This window comes from Oratosquilla oratoria, chromosome 3, assembly GCF_046742065.1.
Source record: "Oratosquilla oratoria isolate Oo_2021 chromosome 3, ASM4674206v1, whole genome shotgun sequence".
NCBI lineage: Eukaryota > Metazoa > Arthropoda > Malacostraca > Stomatopoda > Squillidae > Oratosquilla > Oratosquilla oratoria.
This window is the reverse complement of record NC_134779.1, coordinates 89,264,461-89,279,846: the sequence shown is the minus strand read 5'-3', so window position 1 is coordinate 89,279,846 and position 15,386 is coordinate 89,264,461. Positions and strand designations below refer to the sequence as shown.

The window sequence follows — 15,386 nt, the reverse complement described above, 5'->3', positions numbered from 1 at the left end:
TGTGTGTATACAAGATGGCTTGGCAGGAAAAAGAAAAATTCTGACACCTTTCACTTCCCACTTAAACCTTGCAAGGCTATATCTTATTTTCCCAGCAATACTGCCTCTTCATTCTCAAAGCAACTTTCTCATGGAAAATGTCATCACCTTACTTTGTACCTATGATTTTAAACCTCTTCCATCTCTCACCACACTAAGCTAATACAATAGTTGGGGAACACCATCAGTATTCAAGGCTAAATTTGATAATCCATTAATCCCATTGGCCCTGGCCTCTTGCACATATCCACAGCCTTAAAGTAACCAGCATGTAGAAGAAAACTAATGTGTTTAAGAAAGAAAAACTGTAGAACATTGGTTCTGTAATGTCTCGGAAGTCAAACAAATTTATTCTTGACCCCAAAAATAATAATTTTCCCCCCCAATAATGACCCAAAATATTGGTTCTTGACCCCCCCGAATAAAGAAAATGAAAAATGAGGGTGAAATTCAATGTTTTCTGTAAAAATATCACCCTGATAATTCTGTACCCAGCAGATTAGCAAAGTTGTTTCAGTCCTTAACCAAGTCTCTTCTGGAATAATTTTCTAGAATGAATTGTGGTTCTCTTATATACACACACACACACATAGGAAACATAGTAACTATGGGGGACTTTAACTCAAAGGATATATGTTGGGAATAAATGACAGTAAAAGGTGGAGAGTTGGAAGGAAGGGTGGCAGATAGAGCATTAATGGACTATATAGTGGTAACCATGAGTAGAGTAGGAAGAATTAAGGATGTACATGTGCTAAGGGGAGAGAGTGGGGGAATATCAGATCATTTTCTGGTGGAAGGTAAATTGAGAGTGGAGAATAGGTGGAGAAAGAGGAAAAAGGGCAGAAGGTAGGGAGGTACTTAGAATGAACTGCTTAAATGAGAAAGAAAAGGAGGAGTATAAGAAGACGGTAAGAAGTGGGAGGGAGTGAAGGATAGAGTAGAACTAGGAGTGAAGGAGGAATGGGGATGGTTCATGGATGTGCAAAGATGGTGTGTGGATCAAGGAGGGCGGGAGGAAATAGAAGGAAGAGTAGCGAGTGGTGGGATGAGGAAGCAAAGAAGGGTGTAGAAGAGAAGAAGCAGGCTTTCATAGATTGGCTACAAACTAGGACGAGGGAATCATATGAGAGGTACAAAGTAAAGAGAAGGGAAGTTAAGCATAAGATAAAGGAAGCAAAGAGGAGAGCAGATGTGAAATGGGGTAAGATTATGACAGAAAATTTTGAAAGTAATAAAAAGATGTTTTGGAAAGAAATTAAAAGAGGAAGAGGAGGCGAATCAAGTAGAGAAGAAAAGGTAAAAGGTGCAGATGGAGAGATGATAATGGAAGAGAAGGCAGTGAGAGGAAGGTGGGCAGAATATTTTAGGGAGTTGCTAAATGTGAAGGAGGATAGGGAGGGAAAGATAGTTGCAGTGGGAAGCGCTAAGAAAATGACCGTGATGAGTGAGGAAAATGGAGGAGAAATAGGGAAAGATGAAGTGAAAGCAGCTGTTAAGATGATGAGAGCAGGTAAGGCACCTGGGTTGGATGGATGCCATGCAGAATGTCTGAAGAAAGGAGATACAGTTATGGTGGACTGGTTGGTGAGGTTATTTAATGTTTGTTTAAGAGAGGGTAGAGTGCTAGACGACTGTATAGTTCTGCTTTACAAGGGAAAGGGGGACAAGTGTGAGTTTAGTAGTTTCAAGGGGATCAGCTTTATGAGAGTAGTAGAGCTTGTGTTAGGATTAGAGATGGAGAGAGTGAGTGGTTTGAGGTAAAGATAGGACTTCGTCAGGGATGTGTTATGTCATCCTGGCTGTTCAATTTATACATGGATGGGGTGGTGTGAGAGGTAAATGCAAGGGCAATGGGTCAGGGATTGGAGATGGTTAAAGAAAATGGAGAAAAGTGGGAGATAAACTTGTAGCAGGATCAGATGAGGGATTGAGGAAGTTAGTGACAGTTTGGAAGGGTGTGTGAAAGAAGGAAGTTGAAGATGTGGGTAAAAGTAAGGTGATAAGATGTACAAGGGGAGAGGGCGGCAGCAGACTGGAAGTGAGTATTAAGGGAGAGACTGGAGGAAGTGGATAGTTTTAGATACTTAGGTGCAAATGTGGCAGGAAAGGGAGGAGTGGGGGTGGAGGTAGAATGTAGATTGAGAGAAGTGAGTAAATGCCTTGGGGGATTAAAAAGTGTAATGAGAAATAGACATTTGGGAATGGATGCTAAGAGGAATGAAGAAGAATGAATGTATGAAGGAGTGATTGTGCCCACAACAATGTACGGGGCAGAAACATGGAACATAAGAGAGGAAGAGAGGAGTTTGAATGTATCTACCTAGTTGTATTTTGCAGGAGGAGAGCTATGCTTGTAGTGACCTGTAGTTGTATCTTTCTGCATCTGGTTCTTTCTTAAAACCATGTATAGTTTTAGTACTCACTGTTTCCTCTTTCAATTTGTTCCAAATATCTATTAATGTGTGGAAAGCTGTTTTCATTTTTTTTTTTTTTTCAAATCTTTTCTGTAACTTTAGGTTTCTTCTCGTGTCCTCTTGTATTTCTTCTGTCCCATTTTAGCAGATATCCATAGGGTGCCCAATGGTCCACGCCGTCATTATGACGGTACCCCATATATCTATGAGGATTTTCCCTGTTCGCCATCAGGGACATCCCAGTTTGCGGTGGGTCCTGTGACTGCATGTGAGCTGCTCTTTGTCTGATCTTTCTTACAAAACCTTTTTGATATGGGTGACCCTGTCTCTCTATCAACATAGCTTTTGTAGTCATTAAGATTCTCAAGCCTATCCACCACGTCAAGGTGTCAACTTACAAGCACAATAGCAAAAATATGCAAAAAGGTTATCAGAAACAAATGGATCAACCACTTGAAAGAGAATGAAATATTAAACCCTAAACAATTTGGCTTTAGAAGTGGAAGATTGTATACCACAAACTTAATATGCTTTTACTCGAGATTAGTTGAGGTAATACAAGAGATGGCTAGGCAGATTGTGCCTTCTTGGACTTGCAGGAGGCTTTTGACAAAGTACCATATAAAAAGTTAATAAGAAAAATTGAAATAATAGGAAGAATACAAGGTAAGCTACTGGAATGGATGAAGGATTTCTTATGGGGGAGAAAAATGAGAGTGGTACTTGGATACAAAATTTCGAACTGCAAAGACGTGATAAGTGGCATCCCGCAAGGCTCTGTAGTGGCTCCTTTAATGTTTGTCAAAAATGTCGACTCAGAAACAGACCTGGGAGTGATTATCTCAAGTGACTTGCCACCTTATAAACATGTCAATGAATTAGTTGGAGAGACTTTTAACTTATTAAGATCAATGAAAGTGGCCTTTGACTACATGGATGAAGAAATGGTAAAGAAAATAGTGGCTGCACTAATAAGAGCAGCAACAAAAATGGCACATACACTCTCAAATTTGACATGCGAACAAAGATTGGAGAAATTACATCTATCAACACTGGAACAAAGAAGAGAAAGGGATGATTTGTTGACCATTTACAGAATTATGACTGATAGATTGATTTAGCAGATCATCCCTATCAAGGATTTCCATCCCTTTCATGATGATTATCAAATCACCTCTTTCTCTTCTTTGTTCTAGGGTTGACAAATTTAGTTTGTCCAATCTTTGTTCATATGTCAACTTGCAAAGTGTTGGTGCCATCTTTGTCATTGCTCTTTGAATTCTTTCTAGTTTTCTTTATGTTTTTTATTGTACTAGGTGACCATAGAGATGCTGCGTATTCCAATTTTGGTCTTACCAGTGTAACTAGTATCTTCTTTATCATTTACTCATCCTTTAGTCAAAGGCCACTTTCCCTGATCTTATCAAGTTATAAGTTTCTCCAACTATATTGTTAACATGTTTATCTGGTGTCATGTCATTTGAGATAATTGCTCCTAGGTCCCTTTCTGAGTTTACTTTTGTAACTTCCCTTGCACCACTATAATATTGACCCAATATTCTATTTTTGCATTTTCCAAATTACATTGTATTACCGTATTTTCCGGCGTATAGTGTGCGACTTTTTTCCGTTGGAAGGGCTTAAAACTGGGGGGTGCGCGTTATCCGGTGGTGCGCATTATCTACGGCCTACGATAAAAATTCTGCGGCTGTGTGTGTAATTTTTTTCACAACAACGTGACGATGTTGGCCGTCACAAAGTCGGGAGGCACCCTTCTCCGTGACGTTCCTTGAGGACAAGAAGAACAGCCATGGTGACATGAAAGAATACGCCAGCATGGGCTACCTTATATAAATATTTGATATAGGTATCTATCAAATCTTATTTTCATGTTTAAATAGGCCTAAACACCATGAAACATGATCAATATTCATGATATTTGCCCATGTTCACAGCATCCTAGTTTGAATTTATATGTTGGCTTTGTTGCTTCACTTTAGGTATGGTACAAATTCCGTTGCAGCCATTCATAAACTCGTGTCAAACACCTGACTACAACACCCTCTTTCGGGAGTTATATTAACTAAATGTCACCTCGATGGGAGACTGTCCTATTTCACCACTGTCATTGCAGGTTCAAAGTTAAAACGAAACAGTCTGTAGTTTGTTTCAGTATTAAAAAAAAAAATGGTAAAGACGAATTATTTCCTCAAGATATAAAATTAACATTTTCTGTAAAAATCCAGAAATTTTTCTGTATATTTTACTTTCAATAAACTTTTTTTAGATCATATTTCCTACAAACTATTTAAGCTACAAAGTAATAAGGGACCAATGCACAACATGAGTCATATACCGGTACATGTAGTTCCGACTTTTTCTTAGTTGTGTCCTGATTGATGCCTAAACTGACACTTAATTTAGTGACAAATCAACAGATTTCCCAGCGGTGGCTCTAGCCAATGAAAAATACTTCTCCATGTAACCTCGTTCACATGATATAAATACCGAGGTAAAACTGCGTTATAGACAAATGCGATCGGGCATGCGCATTATACGTCGATGCACGCTATCTGTGTACTGAGATAACGAAGTGCATGGGTGCACATTATAACCCGATGCGCATTTTAAGCCGGAAAATACGGTACATTTCTTAATGTTGAAATTCACTTTGTTCTTTTTACTCCATTTCCAGACTTTGTCAGGTCTTCTTGAAAAGATTTGCAATCTTCTTCTGTACATACTCTCTTCAGTAGTTTCACATTATCTGCAAAGAAGTTCATATAACATTCGATGCCTTCATCCATGTTGTTTATTTAAACAGCAAACATTATCAGAGCCAATACAGAGCCTTGAGGGACTCCGCTTATCATATCTACCCAATTTGAGTTCTTTTCTCCAAGTACCACTCATTTTTCTTCCATTCAAGAAATCTTTCCTCCATTCTAATAATTTTCCTTGTATTCCACCTATTGTTTCAATTTTTCTTAGTAGCTTTTTGTGTGGTACTTTGTCAAAAGCCTTTGTAAGTCCATGAAGGCACAGTCTGCCCAACCATCTCTTTCTTGTATTATTCCTATCAATCTTGAGTAAAAGCATATTAAGTTTGTAGTACATGATCTTTCACTTCTAAACCCAAATTGCTTGGGGTTTAGTATGTTGTTCTCTTCCAAGTGTTTAATCCATTTACTTTTAATAACTTTCGCATATTTTTGCAATTGTGCTTTAAGGGATACCGGTCTATAGTTTGTTGGATTTTCTTTATCTCCCCTTTGTATATTGGTAAAATATTTGCATTTTTCCAATCTTGTGGTACTTTTCCTTCTTTGAGTGGGAAGTCAATTATCTTGTGTATTTTATCTGTAAGTTCATCTATACATTCTTTCAATATCCAGTTCGCTATTCCATCGGGCCCATATGACTTTCTGATGTTTGTCTTTTAGTTTATCGTTTTCATATCTGTAAAATAGCACTGTACAGGGCAGAAACATGGAACATAGGAGAGGAAGAGAGAAGGAGTTTGAATGCGAGATGAAATGCCTCAGAAGTATGATAGGGGTTACAAGGCTAGATAGAGTGAGAAATGTGGCGATGAGAACAGGTGGAAAGGGAGTTGGGAGATGGGGCTGATGAAAGAATATTAGGATGGTTTGGACACATGGAAAGAATGAGTGAAGAAAGATTAGTAAAAGGTGTGTGGAAGGCAGAGGTGGAAGTTGTGAACATGAGGGGGAGACCTAGAATGAGATGGATGGATGAGGTAAAAGGGGCATTGGGAAAGAGGTGGTGTCTGTTAAGGAAGGATGGGAGAAGACAGAAGATTGGGGGTGAATGGAGAATGGTTGTGTATGGATGATGCTGTAATACATGATGGAGGATGGGGGGTGAGAGAGTATGTATGAAAAATAAACACAGCCTGAAGGGTTTTCTCCCTGTATTCTCCTTTTCTGCATGCGGGGGCAGAGAGGGGGGGATCGCCCAATTAATGAAGTGGCCTTGCTGTGGATGTGCTGTGTCTTGTGACACTGCTTCTGACCCAGGCCAGCAGTGGACAAGATGCAAATATGACCCACCATCAAGGAGGTGCCAAGATAAGAGGGAGGGAAGGGGGTAGAGGGAAGTGGAGTATGTAGGGGGTGGAATGGGTGGAAGTGGCCTTGTCTTTTGGCCTTGTCTTTTGGTATCTCCAGTGTAAGGGGGAAAAAGGCTTTGGTATATGTATGTACAAAAAGCAATGACAAAGATGGCACCAACACTCTCTAAATTGACATACAAAGATTGTCCAAACTGGAACTACCAACCCTGGAACAAAGAAGAGAGAGATCTACTGGCCATTTACAAAGTTATGAAAGTGATGGAAATCCTTGAAGAGAAGATTTATTAAAGTGGGATATATGAAAAACAAGACATGAAAAGAAACTCAAAAAGGATAGTTATTGATGAGACCATAAAAAGAATAGTTTCCCACACAGAGTAGTAGATGCCTGGAACAAATTGGATGAGACAATAGTGTGTGCAAAAACTATACAAGAATATAAGAACAAACTAGATGCTGAATGATACAAAGCCAGGTCATTAAGAGCATGAGAAACAGCTTTAGGATATGGACTAGTTTTGCCAACAATTCAAATCCCAAGGATTTTGTCAGCATTGGTAAAGCTTTCTGTAGTTTAAAGAACCATGATTTATCTGTTGAAGATTTCAATATAGGTAAAGGTATTGTTTATGGTGCTTTATCACAAGAGGTTGTTCCTAGTTGTCCAGAACATTTTCAGAAGGCAATTATTAATCTTTTAACCCAACCATGGCAGAGTGTCATAACCTGATGTGCCGGTCCCATGTCCGGATAATTGGGGAGGGTTGAGCGTAGGGCTAACACTCCTACCTCGTAAAAAATATAAAAGTTACAGAAACTTTTGGAGATTTAATATAAAAATTGGAACTTGGAATGTAAGTCTTTATATATGGTTGGCCAAACTAAAGCATTGGTAACAGAAATGGATAAATATAACATTGATATAATTGCAGTACAAGAAACCAAATGGTTAGGAAGTGGTGAGTGTGACCTTGGTAAACACACTATACTGTACAGTGGGAGAGCAGACCAAGGACATGAGGAGGGGTAGGTATATGTATGACAAAGAAAATAAGAGAATCACCAATGGAGTATAAACCAATCAGTGAAAGGATAATGAGTATAAGATTAAGGGGTAAATGGTTTAATGTGACCTTAATATGTGTATACGCACCAACTGAAGAAAAAGAGGAAAGAATAAAGGATGAATTCTATAAGGAATTACAGATGATCATGGACAACACAAGTAAGCATGATGTAATGATAATTTTGGGTGATCTAAATGCCAAGGTAGGACAGGAAGTTGAGGCTTTTGGACCATCAATAGGAAAAGAAAGCCTCCATGAAGAAACCAATGATAATGGGACAAGACTAGCATCAATTGCCTTAAGTAATAAACTAATCATAGGAGGAACATACTTTCAACATAAGAACACACATAAAGAGACTTGGGTATTGCCAGATGACATACTAGAAACCAAATTGAGCATATAATAATCAATAGAAAACACAGAAATGCATTGCAGGATGTAAGAACCTACAGAGGAGCAGATTGCAACACTGACAACTTCCTGGTTCTGGGAAGGATTAGAGCTAAACTATCAATAAAGAAATCGACACCAGGGGAACAGAGGAAAATATTTGATTTAGAAAGACTGAAGGAACCAGAAGTAAAGGATAATTTTCAGCTGAAATTAACCCCTTCCATACGGTGCCGCACACGTAGGCGTCATGGACTTAGATCTCGGTGGCAGCAGCCAATACCAGCCGTACGACGTGTCGTAATAATACTCGCATCATAAAATATAGTCACCGCTTATATCGATCGTTCTCTCTTCACCCGTGAATTTTGATAACCATAGAAAATGCGATTACAAAAGAATTAGAAAGAATGTCATTATGGAGGGGCGACTACAATAAATATAATCAAGACGCCGATATGGCAGCCTCGCGAATACACTCGCTCCCCATGACGCCTACGTGTGCGGCACCGTATGGAAGGGGTTAATCAATAGGTTCAGAATATTGGATACTTTAGAAGAAACAGGAGAAAATTGTAAACCAGACCTGGGAAGACATGTCAATCATAGTAAGAGAAGTGGCCAAGCAGGAAATTGGTTTTGCACCTAAAGAGGGAATCATTGGTTTGATAAGGAGTGTAAGGCAGCACTAGAAGAAAGGAATAGAGCAAGGCAACGGGTAATACGACAAAAAAATAACAAGGTACAGAGGGAGAATTACAGACTAAAGAAAATAGAGACAAAAATGATATTAACCTCTTCCCTCCGGGGCACATCGCACGTCTGGCAGCATTAGCTGCCCGACATGCGATGTCTCGAAATAATAATCGCATTATAAAAAATAAAGTCAGTGCTAAATTGTCCGTTCTCTTTCACCCGTGTATTTTGATAACCATAGAAAAATGATGAAGCCAGTTTAGAGAGAATGAAAATTACGTAGGTACAACTACAATAAATATAATCAAGATGGTGACTTCGTCATCAGCGAGTACCTACTTGCTCCTCATGCCACCTACGTAGGCGGCACCGTATGGAAGTGGTTAAGAAGAAAAAAGAGACAAGCATTTCATAAGGAAAAATAAGACAATTTTATCAGGGAGTCAAAAGAATAAGAACTGGGTACCAAGCTAGCGAGAATGATAAAGAATAACAATGGAGAAATGATAGCAGGAGAGGCAGAAGTGATGGAATTATGGATGGAACACTTTGAATAATTATTAAATCTGCCAACAGAAAGCAACCCAAACAACAATGATAATCGAAACATCCAAGGACCAGAAGAAAAGATGCCCAAAATATCTTTGGAGGAAACAATCTAGTTGTATTTATGTACAGACGCTCCGCAACTTACGTCTTAGTTACGTTCCGAACGGCCGAACGTAAGTTGAAAATTAACGCAAGTTGTTACTGTACTATACATCTGTAAATTCTATTACCATATCTTATAAAACACCCCTAAATCATTAATTATACACATAACATTGTAAAATAATAACATTAATTTCAAATAAATTAAATTCAAGCAACATAAATTGAGATGGTGGAGGAGGAGGGGGAGGAGGAGGAGGAGGGGGGGAGGAGGAGGAGGAGGAGGAGGGGGAGGAGGAGGAGGATGAGGCAAGGCATGTTCAGTTTGTCATTTGTGCGATGTAAACAATGGACGCAGCATCATGCGCAAGTATCGTTTGAACTACGGAGAGCGCGCTAAACTAAAGAATTCACTCCAAAAAAAATTTTTTTTACAATTTTTTTTTAGTCAGTTCAAACGTAAAATCGAAAAAACGTAAAACGAAGGAACGTAAGTAGAGGAGCGTCTGTACAATGATGTGCAGGGTTGCGGAGTTGGAGTCGGAGTTGGAGAGAGTCGGAGGTTTTAGCTGGGAGTCAGAGTCGGATTTCTAAGAGTACTAGGAGTCGGAGTCAGAATTTTTTTATCCGACTCCAACTCCTTAAGTCTAATAGCTGTAAAATACTGTCTATAGATGTGCACTGTGATATAATTTGTTGCTATTGTGCAAATAGAAAGCAGTAGGTCTCATTATTCCATGTTTAAAAAATCTAAGAAATTTGATATGTTTTGTGTTGAGAAAATTTAATAACCATCCAGTATAGAATAGTTTTATAGCTAGTTACAGGATATATACCATTTATAGAAGTTTCCAAAATATAGTTTGTATTAATGTTTCATTCATTCTATACTATGGGGGGTTATAGCCAGTGAAATGTATGTCTATGTTTAATAAATATTCAATAAATATAATTATTAATTTAAATTCCTGAATAATTTGTCAACTGTCAAGTGACATAAATGATTTTTATCTTTAAATAATTTAAACTAGCTACTTTACCTTTGTTGACAGTCTAATTAATTCAAATTATGTTAACATCTAGAACTCCATCATGTACACATGTACATGACAGTGTAGACAATAGTAAATATCCACTACGTATGCACTATGCACGTACGTCTTCATGTATGTAAAAGTCAATGGAAGTGTTTTTGTGTGGTTTACTGTTTTGTAGGAGCTATGTCATGCTGGGATAATGCCCTGAGATAAACTTTGACCAGTCTCAGAGGCCAGATAGGAATGACATTGGAGCATATGTCACAGCATTTGGTAATGACTGAAAAGGGGAGGAACAACAACAGCTATGAACAGTGTGCACAGGGGAAGGTAGTCTCTCTCTTTCCTGAACTGATTCCTGGTTTTTATAACATGGTGAAATTAATTCTGCAGTAAGTAATCAATTCTGCAGTAAGTAGGGCATCCTCCATTAACCTTTCCTCATCATGATTTGTTACATTTTTTCCTAATATTGTGATAGAAGGTTTATGAGAATGGACAAATGAAAAACAGATGATTTTTTTTTTTGGGGGGGAGGGGAGGGGCACAAAGGAAAAAGAAAATATATAAGTTAAAGTGGCAACTCTGTCATGACAGATTTAAAAGTGCTCATAAGCTGCTAGATGATCATGAGCATAAATAATACCATTATATATTTAATATGTATATGTTTATATGAATATACGTGCTTGTGTGCATATATATATAAAGCTGGGTGATTGTATATGTGAGTATATTTATCATACAAGTGAATGTTTCACATAAAAAAATATTTATAAAATGCTTGCTGAATAGGTGTGGGAGGCTATATGGATCTGCAGAATAGATTTCCACATAGGGGTCAAGGAGTTAAGGAGTCGGGAGTCTGAGTCGGAGGAATCAAAGGAGTCGGAGTCGGAGGAATCAAAGGAGTCGGAGTCGGAGTCGGCATCCTAGGAATTCTAGGAGTTGGAGTTGGAGTCAGACCTTATACCATCCGACTTCACAGCCCTGATGAAGTGAGTTATGTTTATTGAGTGACAAAATGATAAAAGTGTCAGCATTAGTGGTAAATACGCAAAACGAAGAATGATAATGGAGAAAGATGAACAAGTGAACCAATGAAGAGATGTTTAGACGTAAGCAGAGTGGAATCACTGCTAGGGGAAATACCCATGAAATCCTGTTTGATTGATACCCCAAAATCTACGCAAAGGTTGGATAATAATGCATTTTCAGGGTTTATAAAAGAAAGTGGAATATTAGGTAGAGGTTTAGAATTGGAGAGAGAATCTAGGTATCAAAATGTCTTAAGAAATTGGGATATTGCTGATTTGATAGAGGAACTAATGGGTCTGAAACCCAGATACATGGCAATGTACAGAGACGTGAACCAACTAAGAGCTAATGATGAGAATAACAAGGAGCTTAATGATCTAAAAAAGGAATTAAGAATGGTCCAAAGTGAAAATGGAATGAAAAATGAAAATAAAAACAAAAATGAGAACTTGAAAAAAGAAGTGAAATACAGTGACCGAGAAAGTTGGAGAAACAATTAAAAATACAGATCTCCATGAAATAAAAAATCAATGGAAAGTAGATCAAGAAAATAAAATAATAACTTTTAAAGAAATAGTACAGGTGGAAGAAAACGCTGAAGAAATGGTAATTAAAGTAATTAAGGAGAAAGAGAATTGGGTCAGAGATGCAGCAGATAAAAAAGTGCATTGTAGTTTATAGTATTAAAGAAAAACAATATACAGTACCTATATACCAAAGAGAAAAAGAGAAAGAAACTGCAAAATTCTATATCTGAAAGATATAGGAGGGACAGGTAATGGATAAAGAGATAGAAGAGGTACCGTATTTTTCAGAGCATAAGGGGCACCCGTAATTTGCTATTCCCCATCCTTAAATAAGGTGTACCTGACCATAAGGCCCACCTGGTTTCGTCACTGGATAATCATGCATATGTGAGTGTATTCAGAACTGAACATTTTCGTTGTTGAATGAGAAAAATCGGTTGGGATTTAGCAAAATTACAAAAATGATATATATATTTTTATTTTGATCAGTGAAAGCAGACCACCTCCATGGACAGTATGCCCTGCCAATACCCCTAAAAAACAACATAAACCCGTTACGGGAATTGTGGGGAATAAAACCAACATTAGCAGTTTTATTCCCGGAATTCTCTATTCACTTAAAAACACAAGATTACAAATGAAGGTAAATTTTTAGTTTCGACCATGGGTGCAATATAGCAATAGAAAATGAATTATTAATTTTGTAAATTATAATGTATCAACGTAATATGCAATTTTGTGAGTGGAAATAAAAAAACAAAAAAGGTGCTAAAACAGATTTCTTAAGTAACGAAGTCGTGTCGAACGAATGGTACGCCATGTTTGTTATGATAGATGCCGACGTCGAAGAATTGAAAGGGTGATAAATTCATCTAACCTAACCTAACCTGTGTTTAATAAATCATTACCTGCAAATTAAATGTCATCCAGCTCGTCCTCTTTGTCGTCATCGTGAGAGACGTTGGCGTCCTGATCCTATGCTACCAACTTCGTTCATTAGCATATTTGCTTGTAGCAAGGTATTTTTTATTTTCATTTCCGCCCACAAAATTGCATATAACATTGATACATTTTAATTTACAAAATTAATAATTAATTTTATATTGCTATACTGTGCCCATGGTCGAAACTAAAAAAATACCCAAATGACTACAGTCTGAGTGGAGTGAGACTAGACCAATGCAAAATGGCTGTCTGTGTTGTGGACGCTATCATGTCATAGCCATGATAGCATGAATGAATGTGGTGGCATGGACTCGAAAACTGTCGAAGTTTTCGCAATTTTCTTGTCAAGATACATGCATCTTGGTTATAACTTGGTTGTAACTTTTGCTAGGCCTATGCACTGTCGCCGTTGGCAGGCTAGCTACGAAATGTGTCAAAATAGTACGTCACTGTCCGAGGCTTTTTTTTTTGCACTGAAACCACACATAAGGTGCACCTCACAATAAGGCGCACCACCCGATTTTGGCCGATTTTAAGGATTTTGCCTGCACCTTATGGTCCGAAAAATACGGTACATGTGATGGGGCAGTACTCTAAAGAAAAACAATATAGGCCACTAAAAAAAAATGAAATAAAATAAAAAATTAATTTTAAAGAAATAGTACAAGTGGAAGAAAAGGCTAAAGAAATGGTAATTAAAGTAATTAAGGTAAAAGACAATTGGGTCAGAGATGCAGTGGATAAAAAAAAGTGCACTGTAGTTTATAGTATTAAAGAAAAACAATATACCTAGATACCATAGAGAAAAAGGAGAGAAATTGCAAAAGGAATTATGAAAGATATACAAGAGGAGGGGCAGGTAATGGACAGAGAGATAGAAGAGGTATATAGGATGGGGCAGTACTCTAAAGATAAACAATATAGGCCACTAAAAATCAAACCAAGGTCTCAAATGATAGCAGATACTATCAAAACAGCAAAGTTGGCAAATAAAGAATACAAAAATGTATGGATAAAAAAAGAAACGAGTGATGAGGAAAATGAGAAAAGACACTTAGAAGTGAAGCAAATGAAAAAACTAGAGAAGAATGGAGACTGAAAAGAATGAGGTTTTGTTTTTAGAGTACTAGACCTAAAGGTGGAATAAAAAAAAAAAAATAAAAAAAAAAAAAAAAAAAAAAAAAAAAAAAAATAAAAAATAATAATAATAATAATAATAATAACAATAATAATAATAATAATAAAAAAAAGGAAAGGAAAAAATTATATACTAACACAGACAGGTTGATTCCAGGACTAAATTAATTTAATGACTATCTGACATAATGGGAACTGGGGAGATGAAATTAAAAGGTCCACTACCACCAAATACTGTGGGACAAGGGCTATACAACCACTGGATGAAAAATAGGAGAAACAGGGTGGAGTCATGTTTTTGACTAAGAAAGGCTTAAATGTGACAAAGATAACAGAGAGAAAAAATAATGTAGAATTGATTATGATAAAAGTTGAAAACAGTGATATGAAAAGTACAAAATTTGTAGTAATATATGTGTTCCAAAAAACAGTCTTGGACAGAGTAATAATTCCAAAAAGCTGAAGGACACAAAGAATACATTAACTGAATTACTGAAAGGAGGAAACATAGTAATTATGGGTGACTTGTACTCTTAAGAAATATGTTGGGAAGAGATGACAGTGAAAGGTGGAGAAGGCCTTTGGGGTAATATACTACTGGAGATGACCATGGAATACACGACTCAATGGGTAAAGGAAAATACCAGATATAGAAACAATAAAGTACTGTCAAGACTAGATCTAATATTATGTCAGAGCCTAAAATTGTGGATAAAATGGAATACAAGACACCAATTGGGAAGAGTGACCACATACTAATAAATTTTGAACTAATAGAACAAATTGTTTTGAGAAGAAATGAGAAACATAGAAAAGGAAGACTAATGTACAACAAAATGGATTTTGAGAAACTCTGTGAAAATTCTTTCAAAATGTAATTTGGAAAAATTCTTTAATGAAGAAACAAAGATGGAAGAGAAATGGAACATATAAAAAGAAATTTATGAGGGAATAGATAAATATGTACCAAGGCAGAAGCAAGAATGGGTTTACATTAAGAGCTAATACAACAAAAATGTTGTGAGGCAGAAGACAGAAGAGACAAAGCTTGGAAAAGATGGAAAAAAATTGTGTAAGTGGCAAATATATATCAAATAAATATGTACAAATACGCAGGGAAGAAAATAGAAACTATGAAAAAGGCACACGAGAAAAATGCAAAGACCAACCTAAACTATTCTACAGGTATGTGAATGGTAAACTAAAAGATAAACTAGTAATGGTAAAACTGCATCAAGGGAATAATGAATAGATGTAAAAATGGCTGAAATTATGAACACATTTTAAATATGTATTCACAATTGAAAGTACACAAAATTGGGAGGAAGGACATATAGAAAGAT

The 15,386-nt window shown here is 37.0% G+C and overlaps 1 protein-coding gene across 5 annotated transcripts in view; it reads right to left on the bottom strand.

Moving 5' to 3' along the window:
* Positions 1-15,386, bottom strand: part of Ube4B (Ubiquitination factor E4B) — a 679,226-nt gene that overhangs the window by 304,734 nt on the left and 359,106 nt on the right. The window lies entirely within an intron of this gene.